The 5000-nt window shown below is 39.9% G+C and overlaps 1 pseudogene; it reads right to left on the bottom strand.

Annotated features, from left to right (window-relative positions):
- Nucleotides 1-5000, bottom strand: part of LOC138023269 (zinc finger protein 721-like) — a 45630-nt pseudogene that overhangs the window by 40035 nt on the left and 595 nt on the right.

Raw genomic sequence — 5000 nt, 5'->3', positions numbered from 1 at the left:
GGGAATTCACGTCGCTTTCCGGTCGTTTCTTCAACTTAAACAAAATTTAGCAAAACCGAAGGTTGAGAATAAAATAATTATTCCATTCGCACTTGTTGGATACGAGATTGGTAATAGTTAACTCGGCGGCACTACGCGCCTCCTTGGCTATTTACCATCTCGCATCCAACGCGGGCTCATGGAATAATTGTTAATTATTCCTGAAACCAATTTTAAGAACATTTTAAGAACACTTTCTGGCTGATTTTGCACTGAGCACCTCTCAAATAAGAACACGATGACCCTTAAACCTCAAAAAAGTGTTTTTATGTGCGGGTGTTTACTGTATTAACCAAAATTTTAAGAACATGATAATACTAAGAACATACCCAGGTTGTTTTGTGAGCAGTAGACAGAGAAATAAACAAATAAGAGAACTGATTGATCCTTGCATCTAGCAGGACAATGTAGACAATTTAAGCAAATGTCGCCTTTTATAGCGACATGGAACATACCATGTTGTAGTGAGAGGAGGGTCGCACTTTTATCAGTGACCTAAAGATGGGGGGGGGGGGGGGGGTCAGGGGTATTCTTCTTAAAACGCAACGGAGGGTTAACACTTTTTTGGAAAAAGAAAAATTCCCCAGCCCCCACCCCCCTCCCCCAAGAAAAAAACGTACCTTCCCTTAATTTGTTGATTCCAGTTTACAGTGTCCCCGATTAGTTCCTCAGTGCTAGAAGACTAGACACTAAAGGAGACACAAGTTAACTTAAACACTTTCAATAAACTGTACTATTTGGAAGGATCAGATCGACACAACTGTTTTACGAAACGACAATGTTATGGTACCATATAAAACACAACTAATTGCTTAACAAGATGAACTCATTTATGTGGCGTAAAAAGTCACCATAGCAACAACACAGTGAGAAGCATGGGCCGATTCCTTTAATGACATAAACAACTTTGCATTGTAGTTTTGAAAGAAATTTGGCGACGTAAATTAGTTCTTTACGTCATTAAAGGATAGATCCATACCTCTCACCATCTCGGCCATGGGACAAATCAATGCCAGCTTTGTTACTCTCCTGTACCTCATTAGGTCTATTAGAAGTAAAATCTAGAGAAGCAAAAGTATAATATATGCTAGACATTTAAGACGAAATCCGATAGAAAATCGAGCAATTTCAGTTTTTAGTGGACAAAACTCTGGTACCAGAATAATGTTAAGTATTTTACAGTCCTTTTTGCATTCTCTTTAAGCTAAAGATATAAATAATTGCCTGAAATAACACCGAAAACAATTTCCCATGGGAACGAGAGAAATCGAATTTCAAAGTTCAGAGAAATTGTGCAAACACAGGTAAATATTCATCATCAGTTTCATTTCACCGGTACTTTCAAGTGTTTCTTACGAAGTTCAACAGTTGTTTTTGACGTTTGGTGTTGCTACAAATGATTATTTTTGAGAAGATACTTAAAACAGTCTTACAGGAGTTTGCAATACGATGAATATAATCTTGGTACTAGGGTTTTGTCCATTTGTTACTCGAACATCTAGTGGATTCCGTCTTAACCTTTGCAAAAGTAAATACTTTTGAGCTTTGGTGCACTTTAAGGAATGTGCCTACTAATTCAAAGGTATTTTTGCGCGCGTTATAAATTTGCTGGAAAAGGAGATCGGAACAAGTGTTTTTGAATTCCAACACTAAAGAAACTTGGGGGAAACCATCCACTTTTTAAAGATGATTAATCAAAAATATTTATAAAAAGGTTCAAAATACATAGCAATGTATGCCGTTCTTTTCCGAATTGAAGGTTAATTTATCTCTGAAAAAGCAGGATTACCCCCAATTTTCGTTTTGGATAGCAAGAGCACTTGCTAAGTTCTCTTTTCTCCAAATTATTTTAAACCGTGCAAAAATATCCTCGTATTATCCGGGTATGTGCGATGCGCAAAACGTGTGCGCAATAACAATACTAAGCACCACATAATAAGATATAATTAATATAAAAAAGAATTAAAACCAAAATAAACAATACTAGGCATCGTCCTTAAATAAATTTCCTTTCCTTCCCTTTCCTTAGCTTTCCTTTTTTTTACTGCCACAGACTTTAAACCATTACAAAACAAATTTATCAAGAGAACCACCCAACTACCTAGGTGAAGTTGATGGCTCCTCAAACGTCATATGATTTTGGTAGTGTGCAAGAAGAAGCTCCTCGCTGTTCAACTCCTCCTGGCAAACCCAGCAGCTGTGTTTTACACTCTTGTTTGAACTAGGATCTGGCCAAGTGCAGGGGCGATGAATCTCTACTTCATCTTGATTTGAACTTGCAGAACGTTCTTGTGCTTTTTCATGTTTCCTGACACCTCTTCTGTTGAGGAAAGACCTTCCTGTTGGCTTACGTTTATAACGCTTCTCTCTAGTATGCACTCTTTCATGACTCCTTAATGTTCTTGCTAGGCTAAAACACTTTCCACATTGTTCGCATTCATAAGGCTTCTCTCCAGTATGTACTCTTTCGTGTCTCTTTAACGTTCTTGCTTCGCTAAAACACTTTCCACATTGTTCGCATTCATAAGGCCGTTGGCAAAACCCGGATCGGATCGGATCGGACCGGACCGGACCGGACCGGATCGGATCGGATCGGATCGGATCGGATCGGATCGGATCGGATCGGATCGGATCGGATCGGATCGGACCGGACCGGATCGGATCGGATCGGATCGGATCGGATCGACAAAACCCGGACTGGTTCAATATCAAAATTCCTGCCAATAGACACATGAAATCCCTGGGTCACCAGTTAAGGTTACTTCCCACCTTCACGGGTGTCCTTCCGGAAAACGTTCGTACTTGCGTTTCAATTAAATCATAGCAAACTATACATCAGAAGAAAGCTTAATAAATGTGGACAGTTTGTGTATGCAAGGGCCATCTGAACAAAGTACAAGTGCCGGATCTTGGGAGATCTGACCAGCAAATAATATTTAGACTAAAAACAAAATAATTATGCAAGGCTGGTTGTACGGCTGTGAGGATATATAGTTTTTGTTTGACCAATATTTCGTCAGCTACGGCCCGACTTCTTCAGGGAGTCATGTACGAGTTATGATTTAACTCCCTGAAGGAGTCAGGCCGTGCCTGACGAAAATTGGTCAAACAAACACTATATATCCTCACAGCCGTAAAACCAGCCTTGCATACCTATTTTGTTTTTAGTCTTAATAAACGTAGTTTACGCCAACAGATATAGTGTAACCGAGTTTTCCTTTTATTGTCAGGAGCCGGTAAGACGTGAGACCACCGAGAGTTCTTCTAATTAATTTATCGGGTATCGGATGCCGCTTCACGAGCAAAATGACTTCACAATGTTGTTATTCACAAGCCATCAATCAAAGAAATTGTCTCAGGCGTTTTCGATATTCTGATTGGTTGTTTAGATATCTGCATCTAAGGTTGGAGTAGCCAAAAATATGCGAGGTATGTTGTGTAAATGGACGCCATGAGAAATTATTCTAAATATCGGAATCTCCTGACAAGCTTTTGTTGATTGATGGCTTGTGAATAACAACACTGTGAAGTCATTTTGCTCGTGAAGCGGCATCCGATACCCGATAATTATAAATTTAACAGAAGAACCCTCGGCGGTTTCACGTCTTACCGGCGCCAATTCTAACACTTACCAAAAGAAAAACTCGCTAAAGCAGTATATTTATCGTAAACTACATTTACTAAGCTTTCTTCTGATGTATAGTTTGTTATGATTTTATTGAAACTAACGCGAGTACGAACTTTTTTCCGGAAGGACACCCGTGAAGGTGGGAAGTAACCTTAACTGGTGACCCAGGGATTTCATGTGTCTATTGGCAGGAATTTTTAAAATTGAACCAGTCCGGGTTTTGTCGATCCGATCCGATCCGATCCGATCCGATCCGATCCGATCCGATCCGATCCGATCCGGTCCGGTCCGATCCGATCCGATCCGATCCGATCCGATCCGATCCGATCCGATCCGATCCGATCCGATCCGGTCCGGTCCGATCCGATCCGGGTTTTGCCAACGGCCCATTCATAAGGCTTCTCTCCAGTATGTACTCTTTCGTGTCTCTTTAATGTTCCTGCTACGCTAAAACACTTTCCACATTGTTTGCATTGATAAGGTTTCTCTCCAGTATGGACTCTTTCATGTCTCTTTAATGTTCCTGCTTCGCTAAAACGCTTTCCACATTGTTTGCATTGATAGGGTTTCTCTCCAGTATGGACTTTTTCGTGTCTCTTTAATTTTCCTGCTACGCTAAAACACTTTCCACATTGTTTGCATTGATAGGGTTTCTCTCCAGTATGGACTCTTTCGTGTCTCTTTAATTTTCCTGTTTCGGTAAAACACTTTCCACATTGTTTGCAATCAAAAGGTTTCTCTCCAGTATGTACTCTTTCATGACTCTTTAATGTTCCTGCTACGCTAAAACACTTTCCACATTGTTTGCATTGATAAGGTTTCTCTCCAGTATGGACTCTTTCATGTCTCTTTAATGTTCCTGCTTCGCTAAAACGCTTTCCACATTGTTTGCATTGATAAGGTTTCTCTCCAGTATGGACTTTTTCGTGTCTCTTTAATGTTCCTGCTTCGCTAAAATGCTTTCCACATTGTTTGCATTGATAGGGTTTCTCTCCAGTATGGACTTTTTCGTGTCTCTTTAATTTTTCTGCTAGGCTAAAACACTTTCCACATTGTTTGCATTGATAGGGTTTCTCTCCAATATGGACTCTTTCGTGTCTCTTTAATTTTCCTGCTTCGGTAAAACACTTTCCACATTGTTTGCAATCAAAAGGCTTCTCTCCAGTATGTACTCTTTCATGACTCTTTAATTTTTCTGCTCGGCTAAAACACTTTCCACATTGTTTGCATTGATAAGGTTTCTCTCCAGTATGGACTCTTTCATGTCTCTTTAATGTTCCTGCTTCGCTAAAACGCTTTCCACATTGTTTGCATTGATAGGGTTTCTCTCCAG

This window comes from Montipora capricornis, chromosome 11 (genome assembly GCF_036669925.1).
Source record: "Montipora capricornis isolate CH-2021 chromosome 11, ASM3666992v2, whole genome shotgun sequence".
Lineage (NCBI taxonomy): Eukaryota > Metazoa > Cnidaria > Anthozoa > Scleractinia > Acroporidae > Montipora > Montipora capricornis.
This window is presented reverse-complemented; position numbering and strand designations above follow the sequence as displayed.